General features: G+C 37.9%; 1 protein-coding gene and 1 non-coding gene across 5 annotated transcripts in view; both read left to right on the top strand.

Annotated features, from left to right (window-relative positions):
- LRFN5 (leucine rich repeat and fibronectin type III domain containing 5) overlaps positions 1 to 17,558 on the top strand; it is a 320,973-nt gene that overhangs the window by 284,191 nt on the left and 19,224 nt on the right. The window lies entirely within an intron of this gene.
- On the top strand, positions 8,911 to 9,050 carry LOC147349196 (U4 spliceosomal RNA). Its single transcript, XR_015150648.1, has one exon. It is a non-coding gene; the product is annotated as a U4 spliceosomal RNA (small nuclear RNA).

The following is a 17,558-nucleotide window of genomic DNA, read 5'->3' as shown; positions in this document are numbered from 1 at the left end:
ATATCTTTAAAATATTTGAAATATATATATATATATATATAGAGAGAGAGAGAGACTTGAATGCATATTTCTTTCTAGTCATTTTTAGAATATTTATATCTCGTGCCTTAACATTTTTAAAATCATACTGAACCAGTTGTGATTAGTTTAGCTGTGAGTACTATCCTGTGCTTAGTTGCTCAGTCGTGTATGACTCTCTGTGATCCAATGGACTGTAGCTCACCAGACTCCTCTGTCTATGGGGATTCTCCAGACAAGAATACTGGAGTGGGTTGCCATGCCCTCCTTCAGGGGATCTTCCCAACCCAGGGATTGAACCCAGGTCTCCTGCATTGCAGGTGGATTCTTTACCAACTGAGCAACCAGAGAAACCCAAGAATACTAGAGTGGTAGCCTATCCCTTCTCCAGGGGAACTTCCCAGCCCGGGAATAGAACTGGGGTCTCCTGCATTGCAGGCAGATTCTTTACCAGCTGAGCTACCAGGGAGAGACTTTGCAAAACGGTAGTTTAAACTTTCTAGAAGGTAACCCAGAGCTGGTCGTGATAATCAGGAAGGCCTCCTCCATCATCCTAACTCATGACACCCGTCTTCAGTGTCACCTTGGTGTCTAAATTGGCTGCTAGAGTTCCTGGGATCATGTTCCAATTACAGTTCAGAAGAAGGCAGATGGACCAAAAGGACAAGTAACAATTCAGTGTCAGTCGCTTCCCTTTAACACGCCTTCTCTGGAGTTCTTGTCAACGTTTTCCCTTATACCTCATGGGAAAGAAGTGACTCACTTGACTATATTTTTCTGCAAAAGAAGCTAGAAAATAAACTGTTCATTCTAGGAAGCAATATTCCAGGGGAAATTGGGATTCTGTTACTAAAGGAGAGAAGATATTGAAAAGGAAACCAGTGCTTTACACACACACACACACGCTCATTTACACATACAGGTACTCATGTAGATGTAGGCTTGGAGATACATATATCTCCAATATAAATAGAAATTTATATTTTTATATAATTATAAAAATATATAAATATTTATATTTATATAATATATAAATTTATATATCTCCAATATAAAATTGCATATTCTGTTTTTTCACCAAGCACACAGCTGTCTAAATTCTACTTCATTGAGGTTCTTACACAGATATTTAATGTTTTGATTAAAAAGTAACTGAACCAATGTATAATATTATAATTTGCCATAAACTTGATAATAATGTTAGTTGCTCAGTCATGTCTGACTCTGTGGCCCCATGGACTATAGACCACTGGGCTCCTCTGTCCATGGAATTCTCCAGGCAAAAATACTGGAGTAGGTAGCCATTCCCTTCTCCAGAGGATATTCCCGATCCAGGGATCAAACCTAGGTCTCCCCCATTGCAGCCAGATTCTTTACCATCTGAGCCAAAGAGTCTTCTCAATATTACTGTTGTTATCAGTCGGTATGCTACTGCCATGATGACTGATGCTGAGGCTTCCACTCATGGAGCAGCTATTATAAGCCAATTGTTTTGTTAAATAGATGTATATGTGAGGTGAATAAATTTGGTCCAAGCCCTTGTCTTCAGGCACGGGCTAGCAGAGGCTAACATAGGTAAAACAAGCTCCAAACCCAGGAGCATTTGAAAATCATGAAAACTTTATGTAGGGTTTTTTTGTGAGTACAAGAGGAGATTGCATAGCCCATATACAATAAAAACATCCTCTACTGCTTACTGAGTTTCCCTCACAACTCAAGGCTGCTGGATTCATTAGTTATCTCCCTTGTCAAAAGCCTATCAATACTGGACTTTTTCTTATTTCTCTATTCTATGCTTTATCTATTTCTCCAACCTCCAGGATCTTTTTCATTTTAGATGGCATAAAATCCTAAGTGTATACTACCTCTGGCAATGTGTGAGAATATTTCTTCATTGTATTCTCACCAGCGTAGATATTATCATTTAAAACCCATAATTGTTTTAGAAAACAGCATTGTAATTCACATTTTAATTACTAAAACTTTGAAAACTTTCTCAGACACTTGCTAAACAGCTGGGTTTCCAAATCATTCCTTCACTCAGTATTTATTGAGAGTCTTTTTTGTTCCAACCCTTCCTCTAGATGTTGAGGATACAATGGTGAATGAAAGAGAAAAATCTCTGCCCTCATGAAACTTGCATTTTATTTGCTGAGTCAGAAAATAGACAAAGATAAGCAAAATGTATGAACAGTGAGATGATGGTGATTGTTATGGAGGAAAATAAAGTAAGGAATTGGAGAGTGAGGACTTATAATTTAAATAGGGTGGGCCCACTTTGAAGGTGACACTTTAGTAAAAGCTGGAAGGAATTGATGATTGAAAGAAAGTACACATACTCTTTAAGAGAGATGGTGAGATCCAGAAAAGAGGAGGGAGTGCAAAGAGTTGAGCAATAGTTCGCCCAGTATGGAGAAGGAAACGGTAACCCACTCCAGTATTCTTGCCTGGAGAATTCCATGGACAGAGGAGCCTGGCTGCAGTCCATGGGGTTGCAAAGAGTTGCACACAACTGAGCTACTGACACTTTCACCCAGTATGTTTGAGAAACAGCAAATCTGTTTGGCCAATCTGACAGGAGTGAAGTGAACCAAGGCCAGAGAATTTCTGAAATCTGAGACATAGTGGTAACCAGACCACATAGGAATTGGCGGCCAGTAGAAGAACCTGAGCATTTTCTCCAAGTGAGATGGGAAGCAAGTAGAAAGTTTTTGATCTGCTTTAAGTTTTAGCAAGATCATTCTGACTGCTTTATAGAAAATAGAGTGGAGGAGGACAGTGGCCAAAGCAGGTCAACTAGTTAGGAGATGACTGTTATATTCCAGGTGAAAGATGAGGAAATGTCAGAGGCAGGTATGATATGATCCCATCACGTGTATATTTTTACTGTACAGTCTAGGATTAATGAACTGGATTTAGTATATAACAGAAAGAGAAGTAATGAATAATTCCAATGTTTGGGTCTAGGCTTTGAAAAGAAAGCAACTGACCTATAATTAGAGAGAAGTACTACAGTATAAGGAAAGCAGATTTGAGAGAGGAAATTAGGAGCTCGGTTGTAGACATGCTAATTTTGAGATTTTGTTTTTTAGAAATCAAAGTAGAGTGGATATGTTGACAGTTCAATACTGAAAGAGAGCAGGAGTGGTCCAGGCTCCTGTGAATTACCTGTTTGTATCCTTTACTCAGTTATTTCTTATATTTACATTTTTATATATCTGGACGTGGACTTTTTATATAGTATTCTTATGTTACTGTTAAAAATATGCATTGTGTCAAATTTGAAATGATCATTATGTTGTAAAGGGCCAAACAATGTTAATACAAAAAAAAAGGAACATCTAAAAAGAGTGAGTCAAGGGAGATGAACTGGGAGATTGGGATTGACATATATACACTACTATATATAAAACAGACAAGTAATGAGAACCTACCGTATAGTCCAGGGAACTGTACTCGTTGTTCTATAGTGACCTAAATGGGAAGGAAATTCAAAAAGGAAGGTATATATGTGTACATGTGGTTGATTCACTTTGCTTTATAGCAGAAACTAACACAGCAGTGTAAAGCAACTCTACTCAAATAAAAATAAATAAATAAAAAGACTGAAAATGGTGCGTGTCTTTAAGTGAGATGGAGGAGAGAGAGGTAAGTGGGAGGGAGGGAGGGATAGAGAAGAGGAACGAGAAGAGCGAGAGAGCAAGAAGGAGAGAGAGAGAAAACATAATGATTTCAGTGATATAAAAGCTTCCATATGGTATCAATTTGTCAAAATATTTCTGTAGGAGTACTGCCGGAACTTTCCACCAGCACACATATTTAGTATATAAACCCTCAGTAAAGTCACTCCTTCCTCTGTTTGTATGTATGCCTTTCTTTCCTCTCCCATTTTTTTCAGCTTCTGAACTGAATTTCCCATTGGTGAAAACTTGGCTGCATGCATGCCCACAATAATATCAAGATGAAGTCTAAACCATATTTTTTTTTTCCGGAAGAATTATCCAGATTTCTAGAGGCCTGAATTATGTCAAACAACATCTCTGTGCAGATCCTTCTGTCTGCATTGCTACACTACTGTGCCTCTTTAATTGCTATGGCAACAGCACAACAGCACCAATATAACCACAGAGACTAGATACATGAAATGTTAAATACCTTTGGGAAACTGAAACATAATGGATAGCATAACATCTCAAAGGCTCAGAGAGTCACCTTTCAGAATTTCAAAGAAAAATGGATAAAGCACTAAATCATTTACTAGATTTAAAACACTGATGAATGGCATTCGAATTTGTATTGTAACCCTCGTGATGTTCTTCCAAGTTGCCTTAAAAACAAGGTGCATCTTGAGAGAGGAGCTGCCCTGTTCTTGGAAATTGGAAGAAAGCTGGGGTTGTCTATGACTCTCCAATCACAGGAGAGTTGATTTCATTGCATTTCACATCTGCGATAATGGTCCATGCCCTTGACCTTTCTCTTCCTGTGTCCATTGAAAACTCATTACCTGCAGTGAGATGCAATAGAAAGAAACTGGCATATTAAGTCTGATTGCAGTCTTCAATGACTAATATTTTCAGACCTTCAATGAGACTCAGTTTTTTCATCATTCAGTACCAAGTCTGATGTGGAACATGTTTATCCTGCTGTTTTCCACAGAGCATTGATACAGGGGGAGCACGCTTCTTCAGATTTGAAGTTGATGGGGAGCAACAGTGTGATACCCCAGCTAACAAGATACTCTTTATCTGAGAGCTTTCTCATTTGAAAGCCCCATGCCTTTCACCATCTTACAAAACCTTTGTTGTTTGGCTATCCCTTTTTATTTTTTTAAAAAAATTTTTAACCTGAATTATGGTTGATGTACAGTATTATGTAAGTTACAGGTATACAACATAGTGATGCACAAGTTGTAGGTTATATTCCATTTATTTACTACAAAAGGCTGTCTATATGCTCTGTGCTGTATAATACATGCTTGTGGCTTATTTATTTTACACGCAATAGTTTGTAATCCCTTTGCCCTCTATTGCCCTGTGCTTCTCTCTCCCCACTGGTAACCACTAGCATGTACTATATCTGTGAGTCGGCTTCTTTACTGTTACTTTCACTGGTTCATTTTATTTTTAGATTCCACATTTAAGTGACATCATGCAGTATTTGTCGCTCTCTGTCTGACATCTTTTCCTAGAAATATGACTTTATTTGTAGATAAGTATGGCTTAAGGGGATGTGTAAGGATGCCAGAGGGGAAGGGTGGACTATAATGTCTGGCTTTTTAAATAACTTTTTACTTCATTTTGAAGTATAGCCAATTAACAATGTCTTGATAGTTTCAGATGCACGACAGTGCGACGCAGCTATAAATATACATGTGCCCATTCTCCCCCAAACTCCCCTCTCATCCAGACTGCCACTTAAGCTTGATCATCTGACTTACTGCACTTAGCGCAATACCCTCCAAGTCCATCTATGTTGGTGCAAATTGTAAAAATTCCTTCTTTTTTGTGTCTGAGTAGTATTTCATTGTGTGTGTGTGTCGCTGTTTGTGTAGATATATATACCACATCTTCTTTATCTGCTCTTCTGTTGATGGACACTTAGTTTACTTCCATATCTTGCTAATTGTAAATGCTGCTGTGCACATTGAGGTGAATGTATCTTCTCTACTTAATGTTTTCCTAATTAAACTTAAAAGTTTTTGCACAGCAAACTATCAACAAAACGAAAAGGCAGCCTACTGAGTGAGAAAAAATAATTTGCAAATAATATGACTGATAACATTTTAATACCCAAAATATATAAACAGGTCATAGAAATCAACATCAAAAAACAAATAACCCAGTTTAAAGTGGTTCAGTTCAGTTCAGTCCCTCAGTCATGTCCGACTCTTTGCGATGCCAGGAATCACAGCACACCAGGCCTCCCTGTCCATCACCAACTCCCAGACTTCACGCAGACTCACGTGCATCAAGTCAGTGATGCCATCCAGCCATCTCACCCTCTGTCGTCCCCTTCTCCTCCTGCCCCCAATCCCTCCCAGCATCAGAGTCTTTTCCAATGAGTCAACTCTTCACATGAGGTGGCCAAAGTACTGGAGTTTCAGCTTTAGCATCATTCCTTCCAAAGAACACCCAGGGCTGATCTCCTTCAGAATGGACTGGTTGGATCTCCTTGCAGTCCAAGGGGCTCTCAAGAGTCTTCTCCAACACCACAGTTCAAAAGCATCAGTTCTTCAACACTCAGTCTTCTTCACAGCCCAACTCTCACATCCATACATGACCACAGGAAAAACCATAGCCTTGACTAGACGGACCTTTGTTGGCAAAGTAATGTCTCTGCTTTTGAATATGCTATCTAGGTTAGACATAACTTTCCCTCCAAGGAGTAAGCGTCTTTTAATTTCATGGTTGCAGTCACCATCTGCAATGATTTTGGAGCCCCAAAAAAATAAAGTCTGACACTGTTTCCACTGTTTTCCCATCTATTTCCCATGAAGTGATGGGACCAGATGCCATGATCTTCGTTTTCTGAATGTTGAGCTTTAAGCCAACTTTTTCACTCCACTTTCACTTTCATCAAGAGGCTTTTGAGTTCCTCTTCACTTTCTGCCATAAGGGTGGTGTCATCTGCATATCTGAGGTTATTGATATTTCTCCCGGCAATCTTGATTCCAGCTTGTGCTTCTTCCAGTCCAGCCTTTCTCATGATGTACTCTGCATAGAAGTTGAATAAGCCGGGTGACAATATACAGCCTTGACGAACTCCTTTTCCTATTTGGAACCAGTGGTAGAAGACCTAAATAGACATTTCCAAAGAGGACATGCATGTCCAACAAGCACATGAAAATATACTCAACATCATTAATTATCAGAAAAATGCAAATCAGAGCAACAGTGAGATATCACCGCACGCTGGTCAGTATGACTATCACCAAACAGAACACAAATAACAAAAATTAGTGAGGATGTGGATAAAAGGGAACCCTCCTACACTGTTAGTGGGAATGTAAATTGGTGCAACCACTGTGAGAAATAGCATGGAGGTTCTCAAAAAAAAAAAAAAAAATAGAGCTACCACATGAACCAGAAATCCACTCCTGGGTATATATTCCTTATTTTATTGCCCTTGTAAAATCCATGACTTGGGGCACTCACCATTCACACACATAGTAGGTTATCAAATTATTCTGTGAAACAAATAACCATCTACCCCGTCAGATTAATTATACCTATACCTGTCCCTTAGCAGCACTACTGTACTCATTAGTGCAAGTTTTCAGTATAAATTATTTTGCATTTTTATACACACATTCCCCCTTCCCCTTCCCAAATAGTTTTCAGTTACACCTAAACCCCTATAAGGAGCGCTTACCATCAGTTCATTTTAGGAAACCACTTAGCACCTGTGCCAGCTGGCCCAACTCTAAACCACTATTGTTCCAGCACTTTTGGAAGCCTTCACAAACTCTTCGCACTGGCCTGTTCTAGGCCACTGTCTCTCTCCAAGCTTGTCTGCAGGAGAGAACGCATTCTCCTTCAGAGTTACCAGTTGTGCTGACCTTCAGGATGCATGGACAGTCAGTGACATTACAGAGTCTCTGCAGGCAAACTCCTAAGTGGGCAAGTAAAGGGACAACTCAACCCACCTCACTGGGAGAATACTGAGACCTCTTTATACACAGAAGTCACTCTCCTTTCTGAGATGGAATTTATATTCTTAAAGGAATCTTATGTATTTAAGTATTTGGGTAACTTCAGTTATATCTTGACACACCAAAGAAAAATGAATGACTGGTTAAATGTGTCATCTGGGTTGTCATTCAGTATGCTCTTAAGTCTCCACCATAGTCATCTGTCAGCACCATAGTAGTCTGTCAGATGCAACTTGATTAAGAAGAGAGACCAGGAAAAAAGGAGTAAGTCACTTGATGAACATAAGGAATCAATGTTGGATCAATCTCTTTATATCCAAATGCTACATAATCAGGAAGACACAATAAAAGTAATATATATGTAACCTCATCTTATCCTAGAAACAGTATGGGTTTTGGAAGTAAATATATCTCCATCTTAAAGCTACCTTTTTGTTTACTTTCTGTAAGAAATCTCTCTCTTTCTGTAAGAATCTCAAGAAATCTCTTGAGGAGATTACTTAAATTTCTTAAATTTGATTTCATCACATAAAAAGGGAAGAAAGATAGTACTTTATATGGAATTGTGCAAGGATTAAATGAGATTTTGTATAAGTACATTGCATAGCAAGTATATTTTAGCTTTCTAAGCTAACATAATTAATATTAAAAACATTTCATAAGAGAAACAAAACATTATCTGTGTAGCATTCACCTTAATTTTTAAAAGCAGAGAAGTGATGAAATATTTGCACATCTACTAATTAGATAAAGCATGGCAAATATTCCACTTAGTAAACCGGCTTAATTATCACTTAGCATCTCAATCTTGTTTCCTCACCTATAAATAAAAGACCATTACTTCCTTAATGTTACCTGTGCCCTATCAATGGTAGCTATTTTTAAAAAATTTAGTTTGCCTAAGTAACTGGTCTCTTGTTCTTTAGTGTAAATAATATATGTTTATATACATATATGCCATGTTGAGTTAAAAATGCATACCTGTATGCATGTACATGTTGAGAAGAAAAACCACAAGATGCTGTATTAACTGACAGACCCTTTAGAATTGTGTAAATGTAAGTATCAAAATGTATGATGAGTTAGAATTTTTCACCATGCCTTTTATTATACTAATTGTGAATGTATTTGTCTAATCAGATCCCAGCCTTCTAAGCTTGATAGATTCTAGCAAAACACCTTGTACATGGTGCAGAAGCTAAATAAGTCTTGCTGAAATTAATTTTAAAAATGAATGAATGAGCTTTGCGCAGTGGCAGTATCATAGCCAATGATGTTTATCCAAGGCACGATTATTACTAATTGAAAACTTTTCCCAGTACCCCCCGTGACGACTTGAAATATAGTTGGCATTGGCAATTTTTGATAGTCTCCACAGAGACTGAATAAAAAAAATGAATGAATGAATGTATGAGCGAATCTTCAAAATTTATTATGTTCAATGTGCTTAGGAATTTTACTAGCCACTATTATAATCAAAGATCAAAGGGTGATTGTTCTAGGCTATATATGTCTTATTTTGAGGCCTGAATTTAACAGGTTTAATTGCAATATCCTGAGTACATGTTTTGCTATAAACATTATCATTGGTAGTCCTTCTATTAATAGAATAAAAATTAAGGTGAAACCTAAACTATTTGAAACAACTATCAAATTCATTATCTAAACTGTATTGTGAAATGTCCTTTGCCATAAAGGAACCATTCTGACACATCCTAAAACAACTCATCAGTGTCAGCAGGCATCAGCACCTGTTCGCAGGCATTAACCTGAGCAAAGGGACACTAATTAAATTGGTAGAGCTCTACTGAATGATAGCAAGGCAGCTCCTGAGGAGCCGGGGAGCTTTCCTTTAACTCAACATATAAATTGGTGCCATATTGGTTTCTTCAGAGAATAGATTATATTCTCAGTTGGTTGTAAGATCTAAATTCTCTTTTATATCCTGTTCTAGTTGCCAAATAAATACTGATTCTCTCGAGCATATGTTATGTAGTAGCCATGGGCTGGAAGAAGGGTGCAGTACTGGAAAATGAATTTCCAGTTTGTAGGTGCTAGACACTTCTTTGTAAATGTGTCACTTTTGTGTCCCAGAGGAACTAGCTTCAAAGAACATATAATATAGAGACATGTAAATTTTATCTAAAGAGCTATATTGTATGACTATTTACTGAGTTACAGCCCTACTCAAATAATATTATTAAAGGGTTATAAGGGATCTTTGTTGGTTGCATTTAACTATTTAGAAAAGGCAACAAATTGTTTTAGAAGTTCCAATTAACTAGATAAGAATGAGGATCATGTCTATACTCTGTATCTTGTAATAACCTATAATGGAAAATAATCTAAAAAAGAAGTATATGTAAATAAAAAGAATGAGGATACTGTGTTTAATGGCCTTTATAAATGTTTAAGTTATGAAAACAAAGCATAGCAACTACTCTGCTCTTCTAGTCACATTTATTTCTTCAAGTGCTAATATATTAATCTAAAAAATGTCAAGGATTAGTTTTTGAACTTGTTGTTGTTCAGTGGTTCAATCATGTCTGACTCTTTACAACCCCATGGACCGCAGCCTGCCAGGCTTCCCTGTCCTTCACCATCTCCCAGAGCTTGCTCAAACTCATGTCCATTGAGTCAGTGCTGCCATCCAGCCATCTCATCCTCTGTCGTCCCCTTCTCCTCCTGCCTTCAGTCTTTCTCAGCATCAGAATATCTTCCAGTGAGTCAGCTGTTCGCATCAGGTAGCCAAAGTATTGGAACTTCAGCTTCAGTCCTTCCAATGAATATTCAGGGTTGATTTCCTGTATCAACTGGTTTTATCTCCTTGCAGTCCAAGGGACTCTTCTGGAGTCTACTCCAACACCACTGTTCAAAAGCATCAATTCTTCAGTGCTCAGCTGACTTTATGGTCCAAAGCTCACATCCATACATGACTACTGGAAAAACCATAGCTTTGACTTATATGGATCTTTGTCAGCAAAGTAATGTCTCTGCTTTTTAATATGCTGTCTAGGTTTGTCATGGCTTTTCTTCCAAGGAGCAAGCATCTTTTAATTTGAATTTGTAGGAAATGAAAGCTCTGTTTCTTTATGTGATCCCTATCTCCTATCTTTTTATAAAGTTAGAAATTTTCGCCCTGTCCTAAGATACATGGAAAAGCTAATTGATCACAATTCATATGCTTCTGTCATTACAGGTCTCACTTCAACAAAAAATAAACACAGAATTAAGAAAGTGGTGCACATTTTATTCTAAATATATTGTTACTTTGCCATTCATTGTATCAGCAGTGAGATGATATTGTATCAGGCAGTAAATATGTTGCCTGATTAAGTAAATCAGATTGTGAAATAAGGTGCACAATTTTAGTTGAAATATAATCACATCTTTGAAGATATACGACAGACCTAAGGAAATGTGTATTTCTAAAATACGACTAAATTTTGATTAACTGCCAATGATTTGTCATTTTATAAATTCTTCTTCCTTTAAATCAATGTTTGGAAACATAATAGAAAACTCGTATTTCCTCTTTTAGGTTTAACCAACTGTGGTGAGGAAAACGTGGCATAAAGAAAATGCACCCATTTTAAATATATGGCCAATTAATTCTTATGAATGTCACAAATAAGATATAGAATATTTCCATGACCCTGCCCCCGATTTTCTTGTACTCTTTCCCAGTCAATCTACTGTCCTCCAACTAGACAACGACAATCAATAGAATTGATTTCTATTACTATATATTAGTTTTGCCTATTCTAAATGCACATATACAGTTGACCCTTGAACAATAAAGGTTTGAACCATATGGGTTCACTTATATTCATTCACAAGTACTTGAGGCTAGGACTTCAAAATATTTTTAAATGAGATATAACTGTGATATACCACTGTGTAAGTTTAAGGTGTAAAATGTGTTGACTTGATACATTTATATACAACAATATGATTGCCAATGTAGTGTTAGCTAACACCCCTATCATGCATGTGCTTCTCACTTCTTTTTTTCAGTGGGAATAATTAAGTTCTAGTCTCTTAGTGACTTTGTCGTTTATAATACAGTGTTGTTGTCTGCAATCACTATATTGTGCATTAGATATTTGGGAATTATTTATCTACTAGCTGCAGGTCTATACCCCTTAAACAACATCTTCCCAATTCCTCCACGCCTCAGCCCCTAGTAACCAGCATTTTGCCCTCTGTCTTTATGAGACAATTTCCCTCAGTAGATTATATTTTCAGATAAGGAAAATATTGAGGAAGAATTAGGGAAGGAAAGGAAGATTGAAATGAATCCTCCAGGCGACAAAGACTTTCAGGTCTGGAAGGATTAATAAGAAGCCGAAGAACAGAAACTAAAAATCACTCTGGTTTTAGATCTAAAAACCGAGAGAGAGAGAGAAGGGAGAGAAAGGAGAGAAAAAGGAACGAAAGAGAAAGGAAAGATCAATCCCTCTCCTCCCATACAGATATTTCTGACTTTCAACCACAGGCTTGAAGAACAGCTCACTTACAGCCCAAAGCAGATAAGTCTAGGGGTGAGAATAAAGATCAAGATCTCCTTGGTCACCAAAAAAGCTGGAAGCAGCCATAAAGCAGGATGAGCTCTCCAAAAGTTTGGAAATCAGAAAGCTCATCTGTGCAAAAGAGGCAGGTCTCCAAAACCATGCTAGTGCTAAGATTCATGTCTTACTGAATAGGAAATTCCCAACCGTGCTCTCAGAACATTAGCAGCCGTGGTGAACTGAACGACAGTAACACAGTAACAAACCGCAGGCTGAGCTAAATTGCAGAGCATGTGACACACTAGTATAAAACTCCTAGAAGATAACACGCGAGGAAAGCTAGATGACCTTGTATATGGTGGTGCCTTTTCACATACAAGGTATTTGCAAAAGACAAATCTGTTAAGGACTGTTATCAAAAATGTACAAAGAAACTCTTAAAACTCAATAATAAAAAATGATTAAAAACAGGCCAGACTTTAAGAGATACCTTGCCAAAGAAAAGATATCACTTCAGTTCAGTCCCTCAGTCATGTCTGACTCTTTGCGACCCCATGGACTGCAGCACTCCAGACCTCCCTGTCCATCACCAGCTCCTGGAGTTCACCCAAACTCATGTCCATTGAGTCGGTGATGCCCTCCAACCATCTCATCCTCTGTTGTACCCTTCTCCCACATTCAATCTTTCCCAAAACCAGGGTCTTTTCAAATGAGTCAGTTCTTTGCATCAGCTGGCCAAAGTTTGGAGTTTCAGCTTCAACATCAGTCCTTCCAATGAACACTAAGGACTTATCTCCTTTAGGATGGACTGGTTGGATCTCATTGCCGTCAAAGGGACTCTAAAGAGTTCTCCAACATCACAGTTCAACAGCATCAATTCTTTGGCACTCAGCTTTCTTTGTAGTCCAACTCTCACATCCATCCATGACTACTGGAAAAACCATAGCCTTGACTAGTCAGATCATTGTTGACAAAGTAATATCTCTGCTTTTTAATATGCTGTCTAGTTTGCTCATAACTTTTCTTCTAAGGAATAAGCCTCTTTTAATTTCAAAGTGGCAGTCACCATCTGCAGTGATTTTGGAACCCCGCCAAAAAAATAAAGTATGCCACTGTTTCCACTATTTCCCCATCTATTTGCCATGAAGTGATGGGACCAGAAGCCATGATCTTAGTTTTCTGAATGTTGACCTTTAAGTCAACTTTTTCACTCTCCTCTTTCACTTTATCAAGAGGCTCTTTAGCTCCTTTTCACTTTCTGCCATAAGGGTGGTGTCATCTGCATATCTGAGGTTATTGATATTTCTCCCGGCAATCTTGATTCCAGCTTGTGCTTCTTCCAGTCCAGCATTTCTCATGATGTACTCTGCATATAAGTTAAATAACCAGGGTGACAATATACAAGCTTGACGTACTCCTTTTCCTATTTGGAACCAGTCTGTTGTTCCATGTCCAGTTCTAACTGTTGCTTCCTGACCTGCATATAGGTATCTCAAGAGGCAGGTCAGGTGGTCTTATTCCCATCTCTTTCAGAATTTTCCACAGTTTATTGTGATCCACACAGTCAAAGGCTTTGGCATAGTCAATAAAGCAGAAATAGATGTTTTTCTGAAACTCTATTTTTTTTGATGATCCAGCCAATGTTGGCAATTTGATCTCTGGTTCCTCTGCCTTTTCTAAAACCAGCTTGAACATCTGGAAGTTCATGGTTCACATATTGCTGAAGCCTGGCTTGGAGAATTTTGAGCATTACTTTATTAGCGTGTGAGATGAGTGCTATTGTGCAGTAGTCTGAGCATTCTTTGACATTGCCTTTCTTTGGGATTGGAATGAAAATTGATCTTTTCCAGTCCTGTGGCCACTGCTGAGTTTTCCAAATTTGCTGGCATATTGAGTGTAGCACTTTCACAGCATCATCTTTTAGGATTTGAAATAGCTCAACTCAAATTCCATCACCTCCACTAGCTTTGTCTGTAGTAATGCTTCCTAAGGCCCTGACTTCACATTCCAGGATGTCTGGCTCTATGTGAATGATCACACCATCGTGATTATCTGGGTCATGAAGAATTCTTTTTATACAAATCTGTGTATTCTTGCCACCTCTTCTTAATATCTTCTGCCTCTGTTAGGTCGATACCATTTCTGTCCTTTATCAAGCCCATCTTTGCATGAAATGTTCCTTTGGTATCTCTAATTTTCTTGAAGAGATCTCTAGTCTTTCCCATTCTATTGTTTTCCTCTATTTCTTTGCAATGATTGCTGAGGAAGGCTTTCTTATCTCTCCTTACTATTCTTTGGAACTCTGTATTCAAATGGGTATAGCTTTCCTTTTCTCCTTTGCTTTTCGCTGCTCTTTTTTTCACAGCTATTTGTATGGCCTCCTCATACAGCCATTTGCTTTCTTGCATTTATGTTTCTTGGGGATATTCTTGATCCCTGTCTCCTGTATAATGTCACGAACCTCCATCCATAGTTCTTCAGGCACTCTATCAGATCTAGTCCTTTAAATCTATTTCTCACTTCCACTTTATAATCACAAGGGATTTAATTTAGGTCATACCTGAATGGTCTAGTGGTTTACCCTACTTTCTTCAATTTAAGTCTAAATTTGGCAATAAGGAGTTCATGATCTTAGCCACAGTCAGCTCCCAGTCTTGTTTTTGCTGACTGTATAGAGCTTCTCCATCTTTGGCTGCAAAGAATATAATCAATCTGATTTCGGTGTTGACCATCTGGTGATGTCCATGTATAGAGTCTTCTCTTGTGTTGTTGGAAGAGGGTGTTTGCTATGACCAGTGCATTCTCTTGGCAAAACTCTATTAGCCTTTGCCCTGCTTCATTGTGTACTCTAAGGCCAAATTTGCCTGTTACTCCAGGTGTTTCTTGACGTTCTACTTTTGCATTCCAGTCCCTTTAATGAAAAACACATCTCTTTTGGGTATTAGTTCTAGAAGATCTTGTAGGTCTTCATAGAACTGTTCAGCTTCAGCTTCTTCAGCATTACTGGTTGGGGCATAGACTTGGATTACTGTGATATTGAGTAGTTTGCCTTGGAAACTAACAGAGATCATTCTGTCATTTTTGAGATTGCATCCAAGTATTGCATTTCAGACTCTTTTGTTGACTATGATGGCTACTCCATTTCTTCTAAGGGATTCTTGCCCACAGTAGTAGATACGATGGTCTGAGTTAAATTCACCCGTTCCAGTCCAATTTAGTTTGCTGATTCGTAAAATGTCGACGTTCACTCCTGCCATCTCCTGTTTGACCACTTCCAATTTGCCTTGATTCGTGGACCTAACATTCCAGGTTCCCATGCAATATTGCTTTTTACAGCATTGGACCTTACTTCCATCACCAGTCACATCCACAATTGAGTGTTGTTTTTGTTTTGGCTCTGTCTTCATTCTTTTTGGAGTTATTTCTCCACTCATCTCCAGTAGAATATTGGGCATCTACTGACCTGGGGAGTTCATCTTTCAGTGTCTTATCTTTTTGCCTTTTCATAATTTTCACAGGGTTCTCAAGGTGAGAACACTGAAGAGGTTTTCCATTCCCTTCTCCAGTGGACCACATTTTGCCAGAACTCTCCGCTGTGACCTGTCATCTTGGATGGCCCTACATCGCATGGCTCAGTTTCATTGAGTTAGACAAGGCTATGGTCCATTACAAATAAAATATGAAGAGATAGCCCACATCGTATGTCTCGAGGGAAATGCAAAGTAAAACAATGAGATGCCACCATACACCTGTTAGAATGACCAAAATCTATAACTTGACACCAAGTGATGAAAAAGAAGAAATACAATAGGAATTCTCACGCATCACTGCTGGGAATTATGGTTCAGCCACTTTGATTTTTTTTTTTTTTAATAAAATAAAGTATGTTCTGACCATGCAGTTCAGCAGTTGCATTCCTTGGTATTCACCCAAAGGAGTAACAAATATATGTCCACACAAAAGCCTGTACATGGATGTATATTGCAACTTTATTCATAATTGCCAAAACTTGGGAGCAACCAAGATGTTCTTCAGTAAGTGAGCTGATAAACCGTGGTGCATCCCAGACAGTGGAATATTATTCAGCGCCAAAAGGAAATGAGCTGTGAAGCGTTGAAGAGACATGGAGGAATCTTAAAATCCTTAAATGAAAGAAGTCAGTCTGAAAAAGCTGCATGTTGTATGATTCTAGCAATATTACATTTTTGAAGAGGCAGTACTATGGAGACAGTATAAAGATCAGTGATTGCCAGGGATTGGGTAGGGAGAGATGAATAGACAGAGCTGAGAAGATTTTTAGGGCAATGAAAATATTCTGTGTGATTCCAAAATGATGGGTATATGTCATTATATATTTATCCAAACCCATAGAACATAGAGCGCCAAGAATGAACCCTAATGTAAACTATGACCTTTAGGTGACTGTGGTGTGCCAAAGTAGATTGATCTGTTGTAACGCATGTACCACTTCGGTAAGGGTTGTTGATTATATAGGAGGCTCTCCATGTGTGGGAGTAGTTAGTATATGGGAAACCTCTGAACCTTTCTCTCAATTTTGTTGTAAACCTAATACTGCCCTAACACAATCAAGTGTTTTTTTTTTTTAAGTTTGTTAAAAGTTAAACTGGTTTAGCCTCACCTCAATTTATGGCTGATGGATTCTCCCATTACTTTTCTGTGGATGGGGAAAGAAAAGGGACATCTCTGGATCTCTCCCTTTCATCAAGGACTATCACTATCTGGAATATAGTGCTGTTAAGTTTATTTTTGTATCCTCAGCATTATGATTTTTTTTTAATATATAATTTGTAGCTTATCCAGCATAATTATTAGTGTGAATGTCTTTTGTAATTTATATCCACACCAGATTACTATTTATAAGCATAGTAAAACATAATGAAATATTTTATACCTACCCACAGATAAACCATTTCGGTTGCTTTTCATACATCTTATAAGGATTCAAGATTTCATCTGATATAATTTTCCTTCAGCCTGAAGAGAATGTCCTTTATATTTTCTTAGACTGCAGTTCTTCTAATAATGACATTTTCAGTTTGTTTCTCTCGAAATGTTTTTGTTTTGCTTCATTATTTATGAATATATAAATCACCACCCAGTCTGGCAGGCCTTTCTTTCTGGCAGCTCTTTAAAGAGATTTCTCATTGTCTTCCATCTTGCTTTGTTTCCAAAGAGAAGTCAATGAGGAGTAAGACATTATTTCTATCTTGTTCTTATTTATAATGTGTCCTATTTCTGTGACAGTTTTTAAAATTATTTTTCCTTTCTCTTTGATTATCTGCAGTTTGATTGTGATATGTCTTGGTAGGTTTTTCTTGTTTTAAGCTTGGGTTTGGGGGTTGTTTTATAATCACGTG

This window comes from Bos grunniens, chromosome 21, assembly GCF_055505025.1.
Source record: "Bos grunniens cultivar Pamir isolate PY7600 chromosome 21, Bosgru_T2T1.0, whole genome shotgun sequence".
In the NCBI taxonomy this organism is placed as follows: domain Eukaryota; kingdom Metazoa; phylum Chordata; class Mammalia; order Artiodactyla; family Bovidae; genus Bos; species Bos grunniens.
This window is presented reverse-complemented; position numbering and strand designations above follow the sequence as displayed.